We start from the raw sequence: 27,965 nt of genomic DNA, 5'->3' as shown, positions 1-27,965 counted from the left end.
CCTACAGTTCTGCATTTTGCAGCTTTAGAATTCCTTTGTTTGTGCTTTCTCTTTCTAATTGCTCTCATTAATCCATCAACCAGGTTACTAACTCAACAGTTTAACCCCAACGCAACCCTCATCCCAAACCATCAGAGATCTTCCCTTTGTCCGATCCAACTCTGCTACTTAAAACTCACTTGCTTTTTTTCTTTCCCAGTTCTGACAAAGGATCTTCAGCATTAACTCTGATGCTCTATCCACTGATACTGCCTGACCTACTGAAGGTTTCCAAAATTTTCTGTTTTTATTATTGAAAACCAAGCTTTTTGCTTCATACCTTTGTTTGCCATTAATTGAAACTTTTTTTATTTCTGTGTTTATTAGTCGATTTAATTGGCTCAACTTGTAATGAAGAATTACTGAGCAGAACACCTGTGTTCCCCCTGTCTGCAATGGGCATCCTGACCTCCCAGTTGAAATGCCACGTTAACTTCCCCTTCCCATTCTGACACTGACCATCTGCTCTCAACTGTCAGGATGAGGCCAAATACAAAGTTGAAGAGCAACACCTCATATTCTGCCTGGGTAGTCGACAACCCAATGGTATGAACATTGAATTTTCTGACTTCAGGTGACCCACAGCCCCATACTCCCACCCGCCTCTCTTTCCTTCCAATCCATTTAGGTCCTCCAACCCTCTTTCCATATCTTCCTCTCGACCCTCCACTGCCCAGTGTTGTTTGCCTCCAAACCTGCTTCCATCCACCCACCACTCACACATTTTCCCCATATTGTCTCCCATCCTCTTCCCCATCTGGTTCCAGCTACCCATCAGCCCTCTCTGATCTGGTTCCACTTATCACCTTCCCGGTTTATTAGAGTCCAGCAATTGCATCCCTCTTTGTGCCTTCACTTATCAGCCTCCAGCCTCTGTCCCTACCTTCACCCTCCCCCCTCCCCAACCTGGTAACTTCTGCCCTTTGTCCCCCCATCCATTTCCACGTATCCCACCCAGCCTCTGTCTCCCAACTCCACCCCTCCCTCTTACCCCATCAGGCTCCATCTGTCCATCATCCCTCACTCCACCTAGCACCTACCAGGCCCTGCCTCATCCCTCCCCCTCCATACCAGCTATCCTCTCTCTCCGCTCTCAGTCCTGCAGGGATCTCAACCCTGAAAATTCAATCATTCCTTTCCTCCACAGGTGCTGCCTGACCCACTGAGTTCTTCCAGCAGTTTGAGATCATTGTTGCCTTGATATCCCAGAATAGAAAGCATCTTGGGTTAATAGGTTATGTTTGCACTGTGATCAAAAAAGTATGGCTTTTGATACCAATTATTACTTAATAATTAACTTGCATCAGGAAGAAAATGAGAAGCTGGCAGGTAACGCTTTATAAATGGTGAAAGTAATCTGCACTGAGAAAGTCAGTGCAGCTAAACAAAGTTAAAGAGAAACTGAATCACATTCATTATATTTGCAAGTTCATTCAAAAACGTCATTGATTGACTTAAGAAGTACATTTATTTTTCAGCAAATTTAGCACATCCATTTCCTACCACTTCATGCATATTCGAAATAGCAGTTAAATTTCAACATCTCCACAGTGAAGAATTCTGCTTCATGCCCTGAAAAATATGGATCTTGTCTCCAATATGAGAGGTCCCAAACCTCTCAATGCAATGCAACAAAGCAAGATTCATTCTCACCCTCAAATTTAAAAACCATTGAACAGTTACAATGCAAGCAGTAAAACCATTGAACAGCTCTGTCACATCCTCAAACATCTGAATTGATATTGATTCATACGCAAAAGATATGGAGCCAGGTAATCAATAGATTACAAATTGCAGCAAAGCAAAATGTTACCTGAACCATGAAATAAAGTGGCATGTTGCAATTTCTGGAGTCGAGTGAACAGCTAAAACCTCCAACTCCCTCATTATCAGCTCACATGCCAAATGGGTGTGTTACAGAAGGAGTGCAATGCACATATTTTACACGAGATCTCCCACATAACTTGCATTTTAGAGGGATGGTGGCAACATATGGACAAAGTATGCACAATTCTCTGTTCACTGTTTGTAGCTGCAGCCAATTTAATCAGATGGTCAGTAGAACAAGTTTAAATTTTATTTACCATTTGGCAATTTTCTTTCCAAAAAAGAAAATGTATTAAAATTCCTTCCGGATCATCATCCCAACAAACACTTCACCTCACCCCCACACGACCCCACCTACTAATACTCAGGTTCCTACCTGCAACAGGTAAGATAAAGCATCTCAGATCAATAAAAACACCCAAGTGACCATGGAACAGTTTTTCCAAATACAAGAGTATACCTTTGCTCTTGGATGAGAAACACTCTTAAATCCAAATGCCAAAATAAAATTTTCAAATTGAGTATTTTCAGGCAATGGAAGTTAAATTATCTGTCTCCGAGACATGTTACCAATCTGATTTTAATCTACCAACATCATATCATTAAAAATTAGCAGTGTCCCATTCACCCATCACTTGTTGACAAGAAGACTTAAAATCCTTCTAATTTTCAATTCCCTCCAAGCTCCATCCTTCACTGGCCCTACAACCCTTGAGATTTCTGTCCTCCTACAGTTCTTCCTACATACCCCAGATTTTAATCCTCCTGCCACTGGCAGCCATGTTCCACCAACAGCCAGAGATTACCTCTCTCCCAGATTCTCCCCTCACCTCTACCCTCTCATCTATTACAAACTTATTAATATACTATTACGGAGATCATCAAGGCCTCAAAAGCTGACCTTTCAAACACTTTTTGTTGCATCAGGAGGGATATGGGCAGAGAAATGGGTAAAGCGAAACAAAAAAAGTGAAGTGCAACATTGCATGTTAAAGGAGTCAGTAACATTATGCCAATTTGGGCACAATATCAGTTTGACTCACTATAAAGTGGATTGTCTTAACTCAATTAGCTGGTGTCAAGGACATTTGAGTAATTGTGTGCCTCTTCTCAAGGCAAATTCTGTGGAGCTCTTCAGTTATGTCAGAGCAATTAAGAAACAATTCACCCAGCGAGTTTAACAGGAAGGCAGTGCACTGCAAATACTGCTGCAATTAATCAGAGACAGCTCAACACCACAAGGATTCAGAGAGCAGGGATGAAGTAGGAGGACTGATCATCTCCTCTGTTATGCTGTTGATATAGCTTTCCCCCCACAAAGCGGAAGGATTATCATCCACTCACTCCAACAAACCTCAGAAATGCAAATTGCTCAAGACTTGCTGTTGAGACTACAGAAAGTGCATGGACCAAGAATAACACAAATTTGGTAAGAAAAAGCAGTAAACTTCTTGAAGATAAAACCATGACACTACTTTCCAGTAAGACCCACTGTTAGGATTTCAAACAAGGAGCTAAAACATTATGCTATTATCAGAAACACATACATCCAATGTAGCCCATTGTAGATGCTTGGTTTAAGAAGGGCTAAAAGTGCATCAAAAGCTGGTAGAACATTACTATCAGTAGGTAGTATTATAGATTATAGATGGTATTTCACTGTCTGACAGGATGTTTGATTTAACCAGGGTCTGTGGCCAGGTGGCTGTCAGTTCACAAAATCTGGATATGTTTATCAGTCCAGGCAATAACCTTGCTATGTACAGTAGGGGATCCAGCCTGTCACATCTACATGATCAAATTAAGAGCCTTCACAAAGTGCCTCACTGGTACAAACACAAAGCTTCCTTTTGTTCAAAGATTATGGACAAGACAAGACTTGGGTATTGACAACAACTTAACTGGAAATTTCGAAGTGAAGGGTCAGAGCCAATTAGAGAAAGAAATTGTTCAATATGAATAAGGACATCTTGAAACTGCAGATGATAAAAACAAAACTGAAGTTTTGGACCAGATGGAGAGGGTTAATTAAGTAGAAAGATAGATCCTAAGGACCCTAAAGAGCAATTGGAAGGTAATACATCTCTATTTGAAGAATCCATACTATGCTAACGGCTCTAAAGTCAGGGACTTTCCAGGAAAGAAAAAGAAAAAACAAAGAGCAACTATTCACCAGCCCTTCTACCTGTCTCAGTCTGGTAACTACTTGTTACAACTTGTACTTCTGATGCAAGTTGTTTGTCTGCTCAATAAAATTATAGCCAATATTCTTCAGAGACCTGTAAGGAATTCATTTTAAAATGTAACACAAGTGGATTTCAGCACTGGTTCTAAAGATGTTCTCAGAAGCTCATTACTTTCCAACTTGTGCAAAATAAAAGGCACATTAATCAACATCTAATTGAGGGTTATAGATGATCAGTAATTGAGGGTTATAGATGATCAGGGTGGGGGGGGCAAACCACTCTGTAAATCATAATGGCTTGCTTCAATCTCAGTTGTTGTTCACATCACTTGGATTTCTCCCACACCGCCACAAGAAGGATCACCAAACACCTTTCTGAATGGGCTGGGAGAATCCCTGAATCTTTATTTCTATAATAAAATTAGATATTGACAAACCTTTGTTTGTGGAACTTCAAAATGTAATGAAATGAATTAAAATAATAAGCCAAGATACAAAATAAATATTAAAAATTCAGTGTTGTCAGTGCACTGCTTCATCACTAGTATTCAGTCCTACAAACATCCCATTACAACTGGTAAGCCTGCAAGCACATCGCAGTATATCTAATAATGCTTTTGACCTCATTTTAAACAAAGAAATCAGGGTGCATAAATGGAGCATGTTGAAGCTTCTCACTCTGAATGAGTGAAATTATTTTCAAGACCTGAATATTTTGATGCAAATTAAACGGATACATTAAAACATTCTCAGAATGGCATGAAATAACTAAAAACTTTGACATTTACTTTGCCTGTGGTTTATCAAAAAAGTCACTCAAGAAATGTTGCAAACCAAATTCTCTCAAATAAACACAGGATTACCTGTGGAACACATCCAGTGTTGTTCAAATGACCAAAGTTTCTAAATAAATCAGCTAACCCCAGAATAGTGGACATGGCTGCAGAATAAGAGGTGGGCAATTTAAAACAGAGGTGTGCAGAAATTCCTTGTCACAGAAGGTAGTGAGTCTCTGGCATCCTCTTCCCCAGAAAGTGGTTGAGGCTTGATCATTATATTTAAGGTGGAGATGGACAAATGTTTAAAAGATTGAGGAATTGAGGGTCATGGGGGGCTGACACAGAAGAGGAGTTGAGGTCAATATAGGTCAGCCATGATCATATTGAATGATAGGACAGGCTGGAGCGGCCTGGTGGTTTGTTCCTGCTCCTATTTTCTTGTCATCTTGTATTCTAGTGTGCATTTCTATTTGATGTTGCCGTCAGCAGCCAAGTCAGTGCCTGCCCAATAAACTTAACTGGGTTATTCTTTAACATCTTCTGCAAAATCTGCAATGAGTTTATTTTGAATTTTGCCCAGGTTGATGGAAATTACAGTTACATTTTCTTTTCAAACCTATGCTTCTGTTGAATATTTCAAAATGTAATCAAAGATAGTTTAATTGCCACACTATTGCTACTTATTTTAGTTCTAGGTTGATTTTTGTGACACAGATCTTGGACAACTGAATACACAATTCACCATTATTATGACTGATATCATTCTGAGAATACTTAAAATCTTACAGGACATAATTGGTCTGACAAATATAGAAAGGTAGAGAGCCACAAATTTCTGCAGCAAAGGAGCAGATCATTCCCATAGATTAATATTATTCACAATTAATACAACGAAGTACAAAAAAACCACACAGGACACAAAAGAAATAAAAAAAGTATCCTGAATACACATGCTTCTGTAGTTTTGCATCAACTCCTCCATGCTGTATTTCAAAACTCAGGTATGTGACTAAAAAGGTGTTTTTTGAGATTTTGCACCGTAAAAACCTCTGAATTTTCAAGCAAAATTCAAAAAAGAACCCTGAAAAAAAATTAGAATAGCATTACAGTGTGAAGGACAAAGGAAGAAAAGCAATACTCTCAATGACAACCAACCTTGAATGTTGAAAAGAAGCTGCTTGCATGGATCCAACCTTTCTTCCTACTTACTGCTAGGTGTCTCTCATTCTCTCTTCCTTCCTCAGCAATGAGGAATGTAAATTCTAATGCATCCTGCTGCTGTCTCCACGGAAACAGAATCATCATACAGACAGGAGAACCTCCCCCAAGTCACATGATGGTACAGCCTATGCTTGCCTTATTCTTTGTATTCGTGTGTATTTTTGTGGAAGCTGATGCACAGGAAACACAATAAAATGATCTTGTCAATGCAAGTCGTCTTATGTCCTGCCTAGGGAAAGATTATCAGACACACCCAAAGCAGCCATAAACTGGACCATTTGACACACAGCCGAGTGTTTTTATAGTAGAGATCAGCTTATGAGAACACAGATGATATAAAAATGCACGAGAAGTGAGAAATTACCATCGACTTTCCTAAAATAAAAAATGCTCCAACACTCAGGGGAGAGGAATTAAATCCTCATTATAATGGATTTTCCTCTTGAAAAAGCAGTGCATATTTTTGCCATGGTGGCAAGTAAGCTAATGATTTTAGATGCAATTAACAACTTCAAGTCTTTTGAATAATCTCACACAACAGACCTTAAAAGGTTCAGGATTCCTTTTACACAGTATTGCATCTATGTTTCAAGATTAACAATTTTCTTAATAAATCTAACAATCCCTCAAAATTCAAGTGCAAAGTATTTAATCCAAGTACTTTATCCAACATCCCAGAAACAGAAATAGATTTTCCATACTGGTCAATTTGCTTCGAGTCACTGATGATCAGATTCACAGGACAGCATAAGTTATCCACTCTTGTATCTGCATCCCAGGCAGGATTTTATATACGTATTATGGCATGAGTAATGGCCTATGTGCTGCACATCTTCTCTTCGGCTATACCTTAGGGTTGAGTATGACTTATTTCCATGCCTATTCTGTAGGTTCTGAAGTGGCTGATGACATCAATGGGTTCCGGCACACTGGGACCGGTGAGGCAGGTGCCGTTGATGGGGTGGATGACTGGATCGTTTGAAAAGCAGTGCACTCCTTCTGCCATTTTTGTTGGGCTTGTATATGCTTGAAATAAGGAGACTTGATGTTTTCAATGATGCCCTGAATGCTCTTCCTCCATTTTGAGCGATCATGGGCCAAAGATTCCTGTGAATGGAGGGGATGTTGTATTTTTCCCCAGGAGGGTTTGAGAACATCCTTGAACTCTGTCTACCTGGTAATCTTTTGCTACGATGGAGCCAAGGGTGGAGTATCTGTTTTTGAAGTCTCACGACAGGCACACAAATTACACGACTTGCCCATCTGAGCTGACTGTAATTAGGGCCTCGATTCTGGGAACTTTGGTCTGGGAGAGGACACTGGTTCGCTTATCCTATCAGTACATCAGGAGGAGTTTGGGGAAAGGATGTTGGTAGAACCTCACTAGTGCTTTGAGGTTCCTGCTGTAGGTACCCCTTGTCTCAGTGGTGAACTGAGCATGGGATTCACCGCTGCCCAAATAAAGTTGTCCAGGGAACAACACAAGTCCAAGGAACTAAGTATTTAGTCAAACATGCAAGAAAAGTTCAAAATAAATACATAGCCATGGGAATGTAGAAATTATGGTGTTCAATACCGAACAGTCTGTTTCCATACACTTGTTGCTTAACAAATCCTCAGGGCAGAATTAGTTATCGTTATATCTGTATCCCTAGACAGGATTTTATATCTGCATTGTGCCATGAATGACTTCGCTGCAGCACATAATGAAAAGATAAAAGCAAACTTCAAAAAGTATTTCTACAATAACTCTCATTTTATAGAACAAAAGCCTGCACTGATCTGATCAAAATTTTGCATTCTTCCAGCTCTGCTGAGCATAAACTGCTTAAGTTTCCTTCAGTCTGATTATTTCCCAACTTTAAATTTACCATATCACAATGTTGATTAATTATTCAATAATTAGTCCTCTATGAATATCTATTTCAGCTTAATATTAAAACAGACCTTACCGAAGAAAGTCTCAATGAAAAGATATTTCTCATAAAAAATGAAAAATGAATTAACTGCATTAAAGTCGTATGAATGTTTGCCAAAGCAGAAGCAAAATATTTTCAGCACTTGCAAGTTGCTTGAATATATTTACAGCCTTACTTTAAGACAATAAAGAGAACTGTGAATATTCGAATCTGAAAGGAATACAGAAAATACCACAAATTTACCTATCGGATAGTTTCTGCAAGGTTAAAATTTCAAGCATTTTCTGTTGATATAAAACATCAGAAACACTATTACAATCTGACAGCTAAAAGACATTTAATTCTTTTTATTTAATTGTAATCCTAGAACATAAGAAATAGGAACTGGAGTACCCAAATTAGCCCCTCGAGCCTGCTCTGCCATTGAGTAGGATCAAGGCTCATCCGACCTTGGCCTCACTTTCCTACTCTCTCTGCATACCCCTTGAATACTTAATTTAAATAGCTGCCAATCTTCACCCTAAATATGCTCTAAGACACCAACTCCACAATTCCCTGAGATACAAAACTCCAAAGATTCACGATCCTCTGAGAAAAGAAATTTCTCTTCATTTCTGTCTTAAATGGAAATACTTATCGGAATCTATGACCTCTCGTTCTTGATAACTCTGCTGAGGGGAAACATCCCCTTTGCCATGGTGAGGGGAGAGTCAATAATAAAATCTCTTGTGAATAAAAAGCAACCTTCAATTAAAATTCAAGCAATACAGTCAAAATAATTGATGGATAACAATACTAGACATACTTGGAAAGAAGTTATTTGGGTGCAAGCAGGTCAGAGTACCACGATTTCAATCCCTACATTATAATTTTAACAAAGGGAACAGTGGATCCTTATAATAACTTTACATTCCCCCAAATGCACCTCAGCTGTTTAGATAATTGGAGTGTTAACCTCACTTGAATTTACCTCCTTTAACCCAAGACCAACAAGGTCAAACATTGCACAGCCTGCATATAATCGATTGACCAGAAATGGAAGATGGAGCTTTCCTGAACCAACTGTTCAGGTATTAAATGGTAACATTCCCTGATCACAGCTGAAAGCCTGCATTAACTAATTTACCAAATGCTTTAAATGCAAATACTGCATATAGATGTGAGAACATCAATAACTATGAAGGAATCTTTTTTCACTGAATGCCATCAAGCTCAAGTATTATATAGCATAGTTGAGTTTAGGCCAATGTCTGAAACTTCTTGAAACAAGCTGAGCAATAGGAGTGAGACTGAAGGGATATGGAAGAGGAATAGACAGTTTAAGTGAAGGGCTTACGAAAAGAAATGGACTGACAGAGCTGTGGAAAATGAGATCACATAATAGTGAGCCTAAAGACACTTGGCACCTGACTTGTGGCAAGTGCCCAGGTTCTTTTTTCCACAATCAAGTATGAGAGATTCAAGTGCTTTATTTTATAAAGGAGCTTCTTTTTCTGAATGGGAGCCAAGTCTCAAAGATCACAGATTGAGTTGATTTTTATGAGCCAATTGCTGAACATTCCTGGGGAGCGAAGTAACAATTGTCAAGCACTATGGAAAAGGAATGGTCCAACATCAAGTCTCAGGTATGGCTCTGTGCGTTATACTCTCAACCTCTGACACAGAACATTATGGGTTCAAGTCCTACTGCAGAGATTGACAAATGTAAATCTTAAGCTAACACTCCAGTCCAGCACTTTTAGATGTAATGTTAAACCACCAATTTTCTCCACTGGATGCAAAAGATTCCACTGAAGATTATGGGTTCAAGTCCTACTGCAGAGATTGACAAATGTAAATCTTAAGCTAACACTCCAGTCCAGCACTTTTAGATGTAATGTTAAACCACCAATTTTCTCCACTGGATGCAAAAGATTCCACTGAACAAGTTTGTAGAAGAGTTATCTGCACTGGAAATTCTGGCAATATTACTGAAAATAGATTAGCTGGTCGTAACTGCTAAGCTGACGATGGAAGCTTGTTTTGTGCAAAATGACAGCCTTGCTCCTTACTAAAGTGCTTCATTGGCTGTGAAGTGCTGTGGGATGCCCTGAAAGGAACAAGAAAGGTGTCACACAAATGCTAGTCTTTCTTTCATGTAAATTGCTACCAAAATAGAGAACATTATAGGCTGCAAGCCACAATCTCGCGATTGCAAGGGAGGCAAAAGACAGGAAATTATAGGCTGGTTAGCTTGACCTCGGTGGTTGGTAAGATTTTAGAGTCCATTATTAAGGATGAAACTTCGGAGGACTTAGAAGTATGTGATAAAATAGGCCAAAGTCCAAGAAGTTTCATTAAGGGGAGATCATGCCTGACAAATCTTTTAGAGTTCTTTGAGGAGGTAACAAGCAGGTTAGACAACTGTGAGTCAGTGGATGTTATTTACCTGGATTTTCAGAAGGCCTTTGACAAGGTGCCCCACATGAGGCTGCTAAACAAGCTAAGAGCCCATGATGTTAGAGGCAAGGTACAAGCATGGATAGAAGATTGGCTGACTGGAAGAAGTCAGAGAGTGGGGATAAAGGGGTCCTTTGTCAGGATGGCTGCTGGCGACTAGTGGAGTTCCACAGAGGTCAGTGCTGGGACTGCAACTTTTCACATTATACATGAATGATCTGGTAGCATAACAGTTAGCGTAACACTTTACAGCACCAGCGACCCGGGTTCAATTCCGGCCACTGTCTGTAAGGAGTTTGTACATTCTCCCTGTGTTTGCGTGGGTTTCCTCCGGGTGCTCCGGTTTCCTCCCACATTCCAAAGACGTACGGGTTAGGAAGTTGTGGGCATGCTCTGTTGGCACCAGAAACGTGGTGACACTTGTGGGCTGTCTCCAGAACACTTGCAAAAGATGCATTTCACTGTGTGTTTCTATGTACATGTGACTAATAAAGATATCTTATCTTGTGAAGGAAATGATGGCATTGTGGCTAAATTTGCAGATGATACCAAGATAGGTGAGGGACAGGTAGTGTTGCATAATTAGGGAGTTTGCAGAAGGACTTGAAATACAATGTTGGGAAGTCTGGGGTTATGCACTTTGGTAGAAAGAATAAAGGTGTAGACTATTTTCTAAATGGGGAGAAAATTCAGAAATCAGAGGTGCAAAGTGACTTGGGAGTCTGAGTTCAGGAGCCCCTCAAGGTTAACTTGCAGGTTGAGTTGGTAGTGAAGAAGGCAAATGCAATGTTAACATTCATTTAATGAGGACTAGAATATAAAAGCAAGGATGTACCACTGAGGCTCTAATAAGGTGTTGGTCAAACCACATTTGGAATATTGTGAGCAATTTTGAGGCCCGTATCAAAAGAAGAATGTGCTGGCCCTGGAGAGGGTCCAGAGGAGGTTCACAACAATGATCCCAGGAATGAAAGGCTTAACATATGAGGAACGTTTGATGTCTCTGGGCCTGTACTCAATGGAGTTCAGAAGGATGAGTGGGGATCTCATTGAAACCTACTGGATACTGAAAAGACTGGATAGAGTGGAAGTGGAAAGGATATTTCCATTAGTTGGAGAGGCAAGCCTCAGAATAAATGGACGTCCCTTTAAAACAGGTGAGGAGGAACTTCTTCAAACAGAGGGTGGTGAATCCGTGGAATTCATTGCCATAGATTGCCGTAGAGTGTGGAGGCCAAGTCATTGGGTGTATTTAGGTTCTTGATTGGTAAGGGGATTAAGGGTTACAGGGAGAAGGTGGGAGAATGGGGTTGAAAAAAAAATCACCCATGATTGAATGGTGGAGCAAACTCAATTGGCCAAATGGCCTAATTCTGCTCCAATATCCTATGGTCTAATCTAGTCTAGTTTTTAATCCAGAGGTCACTTTCCTCAAACATAAAAGTAGTCCGTCTTTAAAGGAGCGGAGTTGAGAAATTTGTGTTTTAGTTTGTTTCGTTTTATTACTTACAATTTTTTTTTCGATTTGGTTTTTTTTATATAATAAATCTTTTTCTTTCTCCTTTTGATTTTCTTTTTGTAATATATTCGTTTACCAAGAAACAGTGCGGCCAAGAATATTTTTTTTATTCTTTATGATTATACATGTCATGATTGTCCTCCCGATCTCTTTGTATTACATGTATAATTACCAACGTTATATGTATTAATCTGAACATTAATAAAAAGATTGAAAAAGAAAAAGTAGTCCATCATTCCCTTAAGCTACAGTTGCCTCAAATTACTGCAAGAATCTTATGAAAGAAACAAGTTGAATTTCTTGTCCTTGTATCACGTTTATCATGATCCCATATTCAAAAGCACATGCATAAGTGTATGGTGTAAAATATTGTGTATAAAATCAAGAGGGGCATAGACAGGGTGAATATGCAGTCTTTTTCCCAGGGTTGAGAATCAAGTGCTAGACGACATAGATTTGAAGTGAGATGGGAGAGATTTGACAGGAAACAAAAGGGCAAATTTTTCCATCCAGAGGATGGTCCAGATTGGAATGAGCTGCCAGAGGAAGTGGTGGAGTCAGGTACATTAACAACATTTAAAAGGCACTTGGACAGGTACATAGATAGGAAAGGTTTAGATGAATATGGGCCAAATGTGAGCAAATGGAAATCTTGGTTGGTATGGGCCAAAGGGCCTGTTTCCATGCCGTACGAATCTATGACTCTGAAACATTCATTTCCTCTTCTTCTTAGGCAGTCCCTTGGAATCAAGGATGACCAACTTCCAGTCTGGTTTTGTGGATTCTGAGTTGGCCCGTGAGGTCAAAGTGGGAACCCTTGACTCTTCCACAGTTGAAGCAGTCAGTGGCTCATGGCCAGCTGGATGGGTAGCTTGTGAGGCGGTGTGCTTACACTGGCTTCAGGTTCTCAATTCTATCTAAGTGGTCCTTCTCCACTCCAGGTAGTCATGAGGCAGAGGTTCCCAGGAGTCAGTGGGAATGTTACACATGGAAGCATATCAGTCGGGATGCCATATTGCAACTTTATAAAATGCTGGTTAGACAGCAATTGGAGCATTGTGCGCAGTTCTGGCTGCCACACTATAGGAAGGATGTGATTGTGCTGGAGAGAGTGCAGAGGAATTTCTCCAGGATGGGGCCTGGATTAGAGGACCTTAGTTATGCAGAGAGATTGGACAACTTGGGTTTGTCTTCCCTAGAGTGAAGGAGGTTGAGTGATGACCTGATAAAAGTATATAAGAATATGAAAGACATAGATATGGTTAATAGTCAAAATCATTTTCTCATGGTAGTGGTATCGAAAACAAGAGGGCATAGGTTTAAAGGAGAGAAGAAGATGTTTTAAAGGGGATCTGAGGAATAAGTTTTTGTTTTACACAGAAAATGGTTAATATCTGGAACGCACTGCCAGAAGAAGTGGTAGAATCAGATACAATTGCTACATTTTAAAAGACATTTACAAAGACACTTAAATAGGCAAGGCATAGAAAGATATGGGCCTAATGCAGGCAGATGAGATGAGTGTCGCTGGGCAAAAAGGTTGGCATGGATATGGTGGGGCAAAGGGCACGTCTTTTTTTATTCAAGGGACGTGAGCTTCATAGGATGAGCCAGCATTTAACTACACATCCCTAACTGCCCTTGAGAAGGTGGGGATGAGCTGCCTTCTTGATCTGCTGCAGTCCTTGAGGTGTGGGCCTATCCACAATGCTATGAGGGAGGAAGTTTCAGGATTTTGACCCAGCGACATTTCCAGATCAGGACGGTGGATGGCTTGGATGGCAACTTCCAGTTGGTGGTGTTCCCATGCTTTTCCTGCCCTCGTCCTTCTAGTTGGTAGCGGTTGTGGGTTTGGGAGGTGCTGGCCAAGTAGTCTTGGTGAGTTGCTGCAGTACATTCTGTAGGAGGTACAAACTGCTGCTATTGTGCGATGGTGGTGGAGGATGTGAATGATTGAGGATGTGGTGCCTGTCCAGAGGGCTGTTCTGTCCTGTCTGGTGTCAAGCTTCTCCTGTGTTGTTGAAGCTGAGCTCATCCAGAGAAGTGGAGAGTATCCATCACACCATGACTTAAGCCTTGTAGATGACTGAGTTACTCAGCACAGGATTCCTAGCCTCTGACCTGCTCTTGTAGCCATATTTTGTGTATATGGCTACTCCAGTTCAGTGTCTGGTCAATGGTTAAACCCCAAGATATTGATAGTGGAGGATTCAGTGATGGTGATGCCATTGAATGTCCGGTGGTGATAGCTGAATTTTTTCTTGTTGGATATCATCATTGCCTGGCACTTGTGGCGGCACAAATATTACTTGCCACCTTTCAGCCCAGGCCTGGATATAATGCAGATCTTGCTGCATTTGGTTGTGGACTGCTTCATTACATGAGGAATTATGAATGGTGCTAAACATTACGTAATCATTAATGAACATCCCTATTTCTGACACGAGTGAAGGAAGATATGTCATACAACTCTATGACTCTACATGCTTCAGTGAAAGCACTGCCAATGGCTTGGTGCTCGGCCTCTGAACATACATGTGCAAGTGTCATCTGCATGCTGAAGTTTGGGTGATCTTGGTTCTGGAGTGGAATCGCTATGGGTTGAACAGATTCCCTTTAGTTCTGAAGATTTGCTCCATTCCCGCAGGAGGTTTACAGAAGATGAGTGAGACTGAGAGAAGTGTTGGAGCAAGAAAGTCCCTCACTTGACCTGCCCAGATCTGCACGAGGAGCATGGGTCTGAAGTGCAACAAGAACTTGAGGAGCCCTTTAAATATTCAAAGGGAGGCTGCAACCTTGTACATTCCATATATAAATGGAACACAGACTTGTCCAAAGCACCGAAATGACAAGTGGCCTGGGAGTACCTACTTAAAAATTGGTTGTACGGAACAGCTTTGTGCAACAGCTCCTATTATGGGTCATATTTCCTTACAACATCATAGGCGATTTTATCCAACAAGTCTACATCAGCTCTCCACAGCAACTTCATCAATCCCATTCCCTGACCTTTCTTTCTGTAACCTACACTCTCTACCCCACATCCCCAAGGAGAAGGAAGCCTGCAGAGAAAGACATTGACTGGGAACATCTCCACACCACCAGATAGCAGAATGGATCACCACAGGCTTTGCAATCCATGCTACATGTTCCTGACTTTTCATGGAAAACAACAGGCCATTGACCGTTTCTCTTTAAGTTCTATTTTTAATTGTGAAATTGAATATGGCTTGTCCCTCAATTTGTGCTATCTGTGTCTCACTCTCATCTCATTTCTTCAAATATAAGAACAAAAGAAATAAAGCAGGAGCAATCCCTCATGCCTGTTTCACCAAGCAATAAGATCACGGATTATATTTTTCCTTGATGCCTTTTTTTTTGCACTGACCCAATATCTGAAAATCTGTCAATCTCTGCCTTGAATATACTCAGTGACTTGGTCTTCTCGCTCTCTTGGGTAGAGAATTCTGAAGATTCACATTCCTCTAATCTCTTATTTTGAGCCTGGGACCCCTGATTTTAGCTACCTCAGCAAGGGTAAACATCAGTTCCACATCTACCTTGCCAATCTCTTAACAACTGTGCGTGTTTCATCTCATTCTTTTAAACTTAAATTGGTTCAGAACTAATCTGCTGAATCTCTTCTCATACTACAAATCTGCCATCCCACAAATCAATCTTTGCTGCACTCCTTTCCCATTTATACTTCACTAGGAGAAGGAGACCAATGTTGGACACAATATTCAACATGCAACTTAACCAGAGCATGATATACTTGCAGCAAGATGTCTCTTATACCCAAATTCTTCTACAATGTAGGCCAACATCATGGTTGTCTTCCCAACTGCTTGCTGAACCTGTCTATTGGCTACCAAAGATTACAAGTGTACAAGGAAACCCAGGTCTCCCTGAACACCATCTCCTTTCAATTACTCACCATTTAAAAAAGACATGCCTTCCTATTTTTTTCTTCCAAAGTGGATGACTTTGCATTTTTCCACATTACATTCCTTCTCTCAAGTCCTTACTCATCGTTTTGACCTGCCTAATGTTCCTCTGCATACCTGTGCAATCACAGATTGCAATGCATTTTCATTTCATCTATTTCAAGAGGATATGCTCCAAGATGCTTCATCTATAATCATTTAAAATAAATGATTGTGTTTAGAAATTGTTTCATCTCATCTCAGTTTGCAGAACTTCAGTTGGCACAGGTGAGGTTAACTTGGCAGCACTATATGATATTCATAACAAGATAAAATAATCCTACAAAATACAATTCTAAGGGCAAAAAGTGAGAAACAATCATCTAAGTTGGTCTGTTGAAAAAAGCAGAGAAAAAAAAGATTCAACAGTTCTCATTTGCAATTCTGCACTGTTCATAAGGACAGAATAACTGTGACGTTGCCTACACAGAGGTTATGGATTGGCCACTAAACACAAAGATTGTTTAATGCCAAATTCATGTATTTTAAAACTCATCTGTTTGAAACTAGATTCAGGTGACAAGTTGTCGACTTTCTGACTAATAATTGCAATCTGCATGACACCTTTAATGTAAACAGTATCCCATCATGCTTCACTACATAGATTGGGACACATACCCACACACAGGGTATAGATGAAGAGGGGTGAACAAGGGTTCAGTCAAGACGATGGCATCTGAGGGTGAAGGTGAAGAAAGGAGTGGAGTTTCCATCTCTGACAGACATGTCCACAAGATGAAAACTGAATAGACTCCGAATTGGTAACAATTCATTAAAAACATCATGCAAGGCTTTTGCCATTCACAAAATAGTTACAAAAACTAATGCTATTGTGTAATGATGGACACAGCAATTTTCTGCTCTTACTTCTTTCTGACTTCACAAGAGCCATAGAAGTGTGCATATAATCACAGAACTTTTCTCAACATCAAATATGATAATTTTGAATGATAAAGATGAATGATAACACAAATGATAAAGAAATGGAGGGCTAGAGGGAGGGAAGGTTTAGATAGGTATTAGAGCAGGATAAAATGTCAGCACAACATCGTGGGCCGAAGGGCCTGTACTGTGCTGTAATGTTCTATGTTTAAAAATGTTGCCTTCCATTATTTCAAAGTGGGTTCTTCCAAATACAACCTTGTGGTGAAGTGATAAAAGGTCAAAAACAAAAATGTTATTTCCCTCAAAACTTAATCAATCTTCTTAAAAAAGACTCATATGGTCCATGATAAACTACAAGTTGAAAGTATAATTGTATTGAGATTGGCTGAAAGGAAAGTTGATAATAATATCCCAGCAAAACATTTCGACCTAGAACACCAGTAACTGTGATCAGTTAAATATAGAGGCCGCAGTGTCTGGAAAACTCATCAGTTTTTATGTTTTATGCATTTACCTGGAAATATCATTTGAGAGTTTATTAATGATTTTGCTGTTGATTGAAATGAGTAAATAATAATAGTGCAAAGCTGAGTTCTCTTGTACTAAGAGCTCAAAAGGCAAAGTTTTTGAATGAACTTGACAATGTAGTCAGCAAAGAAAGGTATTTATACTCGGATAAGATCAACCAAGATGTAACTGTTGACTCAGATATGGTATGAATTTGATACGAGTTGTTGATGGCACCTGTGTAAGTTGCATTCCTTTGCTTTTCTGCAACTCTCCAATGCATAATTTTAATTTTTTCCCCCAAGATCAGAAGTTACCCAAGGAATGGAGTAGATTTATTGATTCATAGAGAAGTTATTGTACCTGTAATTATTGCAAGCCAGCATGGTGTGTTTATTTATTTCTCCAGAGGTAAGATAGCAGGGGTACTAAATATTGCTGTGAAGTTTGCTTAAAAAGCTTAAAAAATTTAAAGAACGCTGTCTCAACATCCTTCTCTTCTTTCTCATGTAATTCTTTCCCTAATCACAATTTCTTAACCATTACACAAAAGCAAAAGAACACAAGAAAACAGGAGGAGGAGCAGATTACCTTGCCCCTCAAGCCTGCCTGCCATTCAATATGATCATGGCTGGTCTAAGCTGGCCTCAACTCATCTTCTGTTCCATTGTATTCCTAAATTGTCTTACATCTAGGGACCTAATTCTATTTTAATGTACCATTTGATAGTGTACTGCAGCAGATGTGCTATCTACCAATATAGCACAAACCAATATACAAACTTGACATCAAATAAGTAGATTTTCTGTTCAATAATCCGACCTAAATATATGTTACTATTTTACACTATCCACTGTGCACGTTTCAGATAGTTTTCCCCAGAGTTATATACCTTAGATTTCTTCTTTTCTTCTATTTTTAGATATCATTAAAATGTATCTAAATGTATCTATCTTGTACTAAATGCTATTTGTCTGTTTTACACAAATCAATTGTGTAAATTTTGGTAGATGAAATAAACATTTCACTATTTTTTCAATTGATTGCCTGAAATAAACAGCTGAACCAAAATACAAAGACACAAGAAATTCTGCAGATGCTGGAATCTGGAGCAATGCACAAGAAGTGATGGAGGAACTCAGCAGGTCAGGCAGCATCCATGGAGGGAAATAAACAGTCGACGCTTTGGGCTGAGACCCTTCAAGAAATGCTTGTTCATGCCTTTTTTTAAAAAACAGATTAGTCCCATTTATTGCATAGAATCATAGTCAAAGAGCACAGAAACAGGCCTTTCAGCCAACTATGTCCATACCAAACATTGTACCAATCTATGGTCATCCCATTTACCTGCATGGATTTATAGCCTTCTATGCCTTTGCAATTCAAGTACTTGTCAAGATGCTTTTTAAATTTCATAAGAGTATCTGCCTCCATACAGTGTATTCCAGCTCCAATCACCTTATATGTGAAAAATTCTCCTTTAGATCCTCTCTGAGCTTCATACCTCTCACATTAAATCTATGCCCTCTCGTCTTAGACATGCCCACCAAGGGAAAAAGATTGTAAATAGCTACTCCATCTATCCCCCTCATAATTTTAAATGCCTCTATTAGATCTCCCTCCCACTATCAGCCTCCTCCACTGCAGAGAAAGCAAACCTCGCCTATACCGTCTTCCTTATAATTTTTCAGTCAGTGTGTCAAAGAAAAAGTGCTCATTACTGATATCAAAGAAAGTTGACTACCAAGAGCTAGTGGTTTCCTCTTTTCCAGTGTTGGCTGCAGTAGGCCAACAGGTCCAGGGGATCTGTTACATCCAGCAACATGAATAGCTAATCGTGTTGAAGAACTATGAGAATCAGTAAACTAATTAAAAGAAAAAGTAAATGCAGCCTCACTAAACTTTAAACATGTAACAGACCACAAAATGAAAAATGGAATGTACACAGGAGATTAACAGAGAAATTGAAATAACACAATTACATGAAGGCAAGAAAATTTTGCTATTATACCCAAGGAAAAGATCACCAGAAATTAAATGATTCAGCAGTAATTAAGATTTAGAAGAACAATAAGATATCAGCAACAACTTATTCAACAAGATGCAACATTTTGCTTTTTTAAAAAAAGATTAGTTCATAAAATTATTAAGTGTCCATCTGTTCACTTTTCCCACTGACAACAAATTCTGAGTTTCTGTGTTCAAATATGTATGTCTGAATTTCAGAAGTTGCCATCAAATGTCCTGCCTTGCAATGGTGACATTGATGGATTCACCATTATAGTGAATCCTAGGTATTTGCTTTTCCTTTTGATTTCAAGTCCTCAATTGATAAAGTCTGTTAATTATTCTTCTACATTTATACAGTGGTGAGATTAAAGCTTCAAAATATTAGTTGGTAGAACAAGGCTGTTTTTATTAATCCAGTGCACAAAATGTTATTGCAGTAATTCATCCACATGCAAAGATTAATATAGCCAGCTTCTGCCTCAACCCTACTGTGAATGAGTGCGAGAAGTGGACCTCCACCTGAGTTTAACTGATTGTTGCATGTAATCATTGACAACAGTCTCCCAAAAGGAACTATCAGCCCTCAGCATCATTTGCATCCAATTATAATTATCTGCAGAGACAGCAGACCTTGCTTGAAACTAAATCTATCATATATAAATATTATTTGCCGCTTTGAAAGCGAAACACAATAATTTGAATAAAATTAAATGAAACGCATGAAAAATTGCACGATACAATCACAATCAACTTTCAAGAATGACTTGCATAGTAATGCTAGTAATTCCAAAAATGACTGTTAAAATATCATCGAATAAATAAAGTGCCCAGCAGAGTGCCAATAATATGGAATAAATTACCACAGAATCTGATGGAATATCTTTCGACATTCTTAACCAATGTGCAGTATTTTACCTTCAAAATGTGACTAGCTGTCCTGCTGCTCCGCATTAACAGTAATTTAAAGATTTTCAGATGCAGTTCACACTACTTTAAATCAAGGTTTTCTTTAATTGTTCATAGTCTGTTGTAACCAACATGAACGAACAAGTGAGGTGATGTCCCATAGTTTAAGGACAAATAAAAGCATGCAGTCATGTTTGACCTCTTTAAAAAAAAGACTAAACTGAAGGGAATGAAATTGAGCACATTCTGGACACGTCCCTTAATAACATCTGCGATCAAAATCTAAGGTTAATCTGTCTGAATAAATGTTGGCATTAAAAACAAATTAAGCATATTCTAGGCTCCTGACAGGCAAGTGTTGCAAAAAGCTGACTGAAAGCTGCACTGTAATAAGTGAACATTATTGCACAGATGTGATCCAATGTCGAGCAAGTCACCTATAGCTGGCTGCTGTCTGCGCTTCCACAATTTACTTAAAATGGCTCCAGTTTTTAATTCAACCAAGGAAAGTCATGTAGGCAAGGCATCATTGCCGAATGACATTTGTTCACAAAGCTCTTCAATAAGAGATTTTAAACATTTCTTTAATTTTCAGTACTCCAAATGTTCATTTGGAAAACAGCAACTGTAGAGATATGCTGCAGAGAGGTTGGAGGTCAGCGCAACCCTTCACCATGCCTGCTCTACAGAATGTTTCATTTGAACTTTTATTTTAAACTACATTTCCTTTTTCTTCCCCTCAAAGGGGCCAGAAGTTATTGAAGATTTAAAAAAACAATAAAATTTAAGGTTGATAACTCGCACTTACATTGTGATCACAGCTGAGGATTCTATAAATCTCAGTATCTTTTCTTTCCACCAACTTGATAAGCTGACTTTATGGCATCTGTGATGAACACGCATGATTTGACTCTTACGGTGGGAGCACTGAGTTGCCTGCAAGCATTAGCTGAGCTCGAGACAGTTTAAAGCAGGCATGCAGAGCTGCAGGATACAGGTTAATCTGCTAGATACAGAAGTCTTGAAAAGCAAACCACCAGCAACTTCACAAGTGAAATCTCAGATGATAACGAACAAGAATGCTTTGTAAACTGTACATCTAATCTAACAAAATGATAATAAAAAGGGAATGGATGACTTTTACCAGGGAGAATATAGCACGAAAACTGAGAAAGTAAATCTGGCAAAGAAACTGTTGGATTTTTACCAAACTGTAACAAGGGATATGCAGATATCAAATTGACTGCATTCAGTTCGCACTGAAGGGCTGACAAATCCATCAGCACATAAACTATCAGAGGAAGTACTTGTCAGCATAATAGCTTCAAAATGATTGTTCAATAACTGTGCACCTTCTGGTGAGGCAATAATATGAATCATGCTTTAAATCTGATGTCTGTTCAGTGTTGAACTGATATGGTCACTAAGTATGGTAACATGTTTACTTCAGTAACATCACCTTGAGAGGAGAAGAAAACAAATCAGTGACCTTGCCTTACGGTGCACGTGGAAGAATTGATCAATCACACAGTGCTTCGTCCAAAACTACCACATGAAGAAGTGCCACTGGGATAAAGAACAGGGTCCAACCTGCATCTATGGCATTATACCCAAACATAACACATTATCTTTTCAAGAAATGGGGAAAGAGAAGTTTATTCTTTCTTTCTGCATTGTGATCTAAATCCAGTTATCAATGAATGAGTTGATGAGATTCAGAACTCACAACGGGAAAGACCAATTGTTTTCATGTGGAACATTTTGCAGGTTTGCGAAGAATCAAAGAAAAAATGTCAGATTGTATTGTTGTAACTTTTAAATTATGACACACTTCAAGAAACTCTGTGGGTCTGTACAGATGTCAATGAACAAGAGATCTTTGACACCAATGCCAGCAATTTGAATGTTTTAAAAAACCGCACCAATATTTTAAAAAAGCTGAGAGGAAATAGAGGCTTTTCAGCATCTGAAAAGAGCAAGCTAACATTCAATTGCACACTCTTCTCCAGAAGCTACATCTAATTCCTCCTCAATATCTAAAACATTTACAAGACTTTTGATCTTTAAAATGACACAGTAACTCCAATATTTTTTCACAGATATAAAATAAGCTTGCGAGTTCCAGTCAGAAGAAGCTGGTTTTTCTCTAACTGATTTTGTTCTAATCTTTGAACTTCAATTTTGTATGTTGCCAAAAGCAGCTCTGACTTTGTGAAAAATGTTCAAAGAATACAAAAATATAACAGGGACCACAGTTAACTTTATTTTGCATATAATTAGCTATATTAATTACATCTATGCTGAATTATTTCCTATATATTTAGAAATATGCTATTTGATTTTAAATCAATATTTACATTTTGAGAGGTGGGAAAAGCGGCAAGTGGAAGAGGGAAGTTGGCATCCTAACATACTCAAATGGTATGTTATAAAAATCAAAGATAGCATTGAATAATTTGAATTTCCTTTTAAAATATTAATCTGAAGTAGCAATGAATAATCAAAATATTCTAAGCACAGCAAAATCAAAAATTTGTAGAGTCTCACTGCCACTTAAAAAAAATTGTAGAAGCTTGCTAACAACCTGAGCAAGTTACATGTGCCATGAGTTATAAAAAAGCATCAAGTTACATTTGGAAGGTTTAAAATTCTGCCTCTTCAATAAATGTTATTTTACAGGTGAACTTCAGCACTTCATACTCTAACCTTACTAATCAGCCACTAAAATTAGAGGTACTCCTCATCAGCTAATTTCACTTACACAATACAGGACCCTGTGTTTCTGAAACATACTATTCACTGCAGGCACAATTGCTGAGCTTGAATCAAACAAAATGCCTGCTTCAAACAAAGCCCCAAACATTAACCTCCAGCTACCTGCACAAGTCACTGATTACATACAGTACATCAAAAATTAACTAAAAGCTTCCAAACACAGCAGGAGTTTGGGAAATGAAATACTCACCACCTCAAGTCTGCCAAACAACTACTATATAAATGATCCCTTTAATTAAATTCTGGCTGGAATCTGCGCAGGTAAGCAATTACTTGTGTGCAGTTTGTCGAGATCAGAAAGAAGCAGAAAGCTATGAAGGAGGTTTGGCTCCAGCTTCGTCCAAATGAAAGCTTATATTTCTCATTGGCTCGAAGCAGAACAAACCTTGGAGATTCATTCGAGTAAAGATCACGTGATAACCTATCATCGTCTGGCTGGCAGCTGATACAGTGCTGGCATAGCACAGAATATTATAGCCCTCCAGCAGTAATCAGTCTCTGCCAGCTTTCAATTTGTGTGTGTACACAAGTGAATGAACGTATTTCAGACCTTCAAAATGTGCTGATTCTTCAACTTGTCAATGTGTACTCAAATCCTGCTAGAATAGACCTTATTAACTATGGGACAGCACAGTAGAAGCTCTGTCAACTGCCTTTCAAAGGGCTGGCAGTAAAGTTAGACTCTAAATATTTCAAAGGCCAATGACCTGAAAATTGTGAAATGTCAGACATTGCATCTATTTACTTTTGCTGTCTGGAACTTTTGTCATTTTGCGATACGACAAAGAGGTGTGAGAGACAAGACAAAATATAAAGTAAAGCTTGTGTATGATATTTCCAGGAATGACGCACAATAAAAATGAAATGTAATGTGGAAAAGAGGCAGAAGTGAATTCATTTTAAGATGGTAATTAGCTAAAACCGTAAATCATGTGTGCCCAAGTCGATTTTTAAACATTAGCCAGGATGAGATTAGTCTTTTAAAATCACTATCAGACTAATTAAGAACGTGTGCGCTTCAGGCTGGGTTTGGCTTTTATGCAGGCAGGGGCCATTGATGTGAACTACTCAAGTGTTTCACATCAGTGTTATACAATGTTGAAACATAATTACACAAACAATGATAATGGCTAGCCAGCCAGATGTAGAATTATAATACAAAAATTGTAAAACTTTCAACAATTTTTGACAGCCAATAATTTTCCCAAAAGCAAAATAACCATTTTTAAACAGAGCTGCATAGTATCGACACATATAAGAGCAAATCCTTTACCTTGTTCAAAAGAAATCTTCAAACAGCAGCAGATGGTGAAAGGTGTCCTCTCATCAAACATCAGCAGATTTCAACTGCAAATGGAATTCTGCAGCAGCACTCATTACAATTCTGACCATTCACTTACCTGCATAATTCCACTTATTTGCACATTTATGTCAAGATTTATTATTCAAAAAATCTTCACAAACCATTTTTTTGGATAAAGCCAATCAGTTTTGCATTAATAAAAGATGCAAGATATTCAGTTTTCACAAACCATTCTATTCAACAAAAAACATATTTGTAATTCGTATTATGGAAGCAGGAGATGCATCTGAATACTTGACAAGTAGGACCAGACCGTGAGCTTCTGAACATACAATGCAGTGTCTCTCTACCAAATAACCTTACTTTCAATACTTGTAAACTGAACTAGCACCTAAATTACTACTTAGACTATCCACTTGGCACATCAATCCAAAATGCAGTGCTGAGACAAATATGTTAAAATTTCGACCAACTTTGATTTCCCAACTTTGGATCCAATCTGCCTCTCTGCCTTGGATCCCATGGGTTTTTATGTTTTTGACCAGCTACCATGTGGTACCATGTCAAGCGTTTTACTAAAATTAATGCAGACTATTTCAAACTCAATGCCCTCGGCAATCCCCCTTGATACCTCCTCAAAAATGTCAATCCATTTAGTCATTCACAACCTTCCCTTAAGTCCCTGTTAACTGTCTTTTATTGATGTCTTCTTTGACAAAAAGCAGCTCTAGATCTTTTAAATTGAACTGCTCGAATTTCTTTTATCCATTCTCCAGGATGTGGGTGTCAGTGGCAAGGCCAACATTTATTATCCATCCCTAATTTTCCTTGAGAACATAATAGTGAGCAACCTTCTTGAATTACTGCATCTTTCTGGCAAAGGTGATCCTACAATTCTGTTGCATACGGAGTTCCTGGAATTGTCAATGAAGAAACGGCAATATATTACTAAGTCAGCCTGGCATGTGACATGGAGGGGGATCTGTCGATGGTCTGGTTCCTCTGTGCTTCCTACCCTGCAACCTTTAATTAATAATTTTGAAAAATATGATCTCACAAAGTAATCTGATAACCAATGGCCTCTTAGTTCCCATCTATTAGGTTGATGCCTCAATATATATTTTAATGGTGTATTCACGTACAGTACCACGATTTTGAGGATGATTATTTCTCAGTGAAATACATCAATTTCTGAATTCTAAACACAAATTAGCTTCAAGTCTGTCTGACATTACATTATGCTAAATAGGCTGCTCAGGCTTATCCTGCGCATGACCTGCAGCCCTAGTCCTGAGGCTGCCCTGTTCCTGAACTTCTTTGTTCTCATTTCCTTCAACAATACATCTCACCCCTTCATCCACGCTGGCATGGTCTCTATTTCAGCCAATGACTCAGTAGGATATTTTGCAGCCACAGCACTCTCAATTATATTATCAGCTCCTTCAAAATAGACATTAAACCATCACTCAGTGAAAATTCTAAAGTAGTAATTGTAAAATACACAGTGGAGATGAATTTTATTTCTAATTTACCGGAGAGGCCAAAATGTCTCATGTCATGGTAGGAAAGAAGAAATTGGGTTCAACATCCTTTATTCTATTGTTGAATGCAATTTTTTCACAATGAAGGAATGTTAAGAAACTGCAATTGATGAAATTTAAACAATTCCATCCAGATGAAAATTAGAAAATATATTACAATTTGGGGAGCACAAGCTAAGCAAATTATTCCCCATTGCACCTTCCATGTGTATTGATTTATTTGCAAAAATCATGTTTTTGGAGTCATTTTTAATCTCATCATTTATTTCTTTAGAAATCTGACCTTTTCATTCAGTTGGAAGTACTGATTGCCATTCAGCACCAACATCAGCAACAAACAGAGCTGGTGTGTGACTGAATCAATGGAATGGATATCAGCAGCTTTTTCGTTTTAACCCATCATAGCTCAGTACTGCTGGATAGGATAACTTAGTCTAAAAAAATCAAGCACTATGAATAAAAGCCAAAACTCTGCTTTTAAAATCCTTTTACAAAAATTACTTTTTCTCTGGCAGCTGTGTTCTCCATGATGAATTACATACCCAGAAATTCTTTTGAAAGAACAGGGCACTGGTGTGATCGCAGGAGGAAATGATTTGTTGCAACCACCTAAGTAGTTGCAGTCTTTCTCACGATGAATCTCAATGCTACTTCCTTTTTTCACATTGCTCACTTTTTACTCCACATTTTCCAAACTTAAGTTTTCTCTCTTGTTGGGCTCGATGGTCAGTAACTTAGTGGTAACAGTTGAAGGAAGTTATGCTGTAACAAATCACTTGCATCTGTGATACTTGCTCGATAACTCTTTTTCCCCTTGGTTTAGCTGAGGTCTTGCTGACTTTTGCTGAATATTTAACTCTCCAAAACCATAGTATTTGGAAACAAGAATTAAGCAATGAATCAACCAGTAATATTAACTCTGGCAGGGGCATTGAAGCATTGTTTACAATTTTAGTTTTGCTGTTAAGCATTTAACAGGCTTTTGTATGAACACTTTTTCACCTCACACAGTACATGCAGAGCAAATATGTTGAACCAAATTCCCTGGCCAACGTGACTTCCACACATCAGCTCTGCAAAAACTGTGGAGGCACAGGGTTTGAGGACTCCATAAAAAATATGCAGAAATTCAAGAAAAATGAAATATTGACTGCGGCGATTCGTTCATAATGAAAATACTTCCCTGCAACATGATCTTCTGCTTCGATGATCATTAAATTTGCACAAGTATTATCTATATAAATAAAATTCCATTTGGAACAAATGGATTTGCTGGAAATAAACAGGTAATAAGATTGTAAAAAAAAATTAATGATGCAATCTAAAGATCACTGGCAACATAACTCTAAAATATTTTCAACACTGCTGGAAAATTTGCAGCTTTCATTTTGCTGACCTTGTTAAGTCCTCCGGTTATGAAAATGAAACCTTCATAACCTTGTGCAAATGGTATTCATTCCTTCATTTAAAAAAATACATTTATTTTCCACATTAATTTTAACAGTGATCTTTGTAGCTAATGCACTCAGTAACACAACTACCTGCTTCTGCCTTGATAAAGTTCGTCAGGCACGTACAACAGCAGGTCCAAAATTTCATTCACATTACTTGGATGCATCATTCTATTGAACTTTCCACAAATGAAATCAAAGGATTCAAGAAACTTGCATGTAAATTTTGATTGAAAATCTCATTACCTATTTTAAATCATTTTGAGATCTTTTTCAGTTCCAACTTCAGACCCATTCAATTTTTGAACATATCCATCACTCACACAAAATTAAATTTTCCATGAAGATCAAATCTGTTTTTGATAACATTGCAATGTCAGAATTATATTTCTGCAAGGCCATTTATCAAACACTTGCATTATTCAATACTGCATTTACAGCAGAAAATACTACATTAAATGGTCCAGTGCTACAGCACCAGAGATTGAGATAGTGCCTGCTTGTGTCAGTGTCAGCTGGACAATCTCAGAGGTGGACACAAACAGGAAAGAATCCAGTTCAATCAGATATGGGCTCTTTTGCCTCATTTCCATTTGCTGAAGGAAATGACCTGACTCTTTTTCCAGTCAAAAATCTTTCTACAGTCTAGGAGATTGGCAGATAATGCTGCTTG

General features: G+C 38.5%; 1 protein-coding gene across 20 annotated transcripts in view; it reads right to left on the bottom strand.

The window, feature by feature from the left end:
* Positions 1-27,965, bottom strand: part of dtnba (dystrobrevin, beta a) — a 397,891-nt gene that overhangs the window by 135,559 nt on the left and 234,367 nt on the right. The gene's annotated exons all lie outside the window — the stretch shown is intronic.

Source organism: Pristis pectinata, chromosome 10, assembly GCF_009764475.1.
Source record: "Pristis pectinata isolate sPriPec2 chromosome 10, sPriPec2.1.pri, whole genome shotgun sequence".
Lineage (NCBI taxonomy): Eukaryota > Metazoa > Chordata > Chondrichthyes > Rhinopristiformes > Pristidae > Pristis > Pristis pectinata.
Note: the sequence above shows the minus strand (reverse complement) of the source record. Positions and strands in the feature narration are given on the sequence as shown.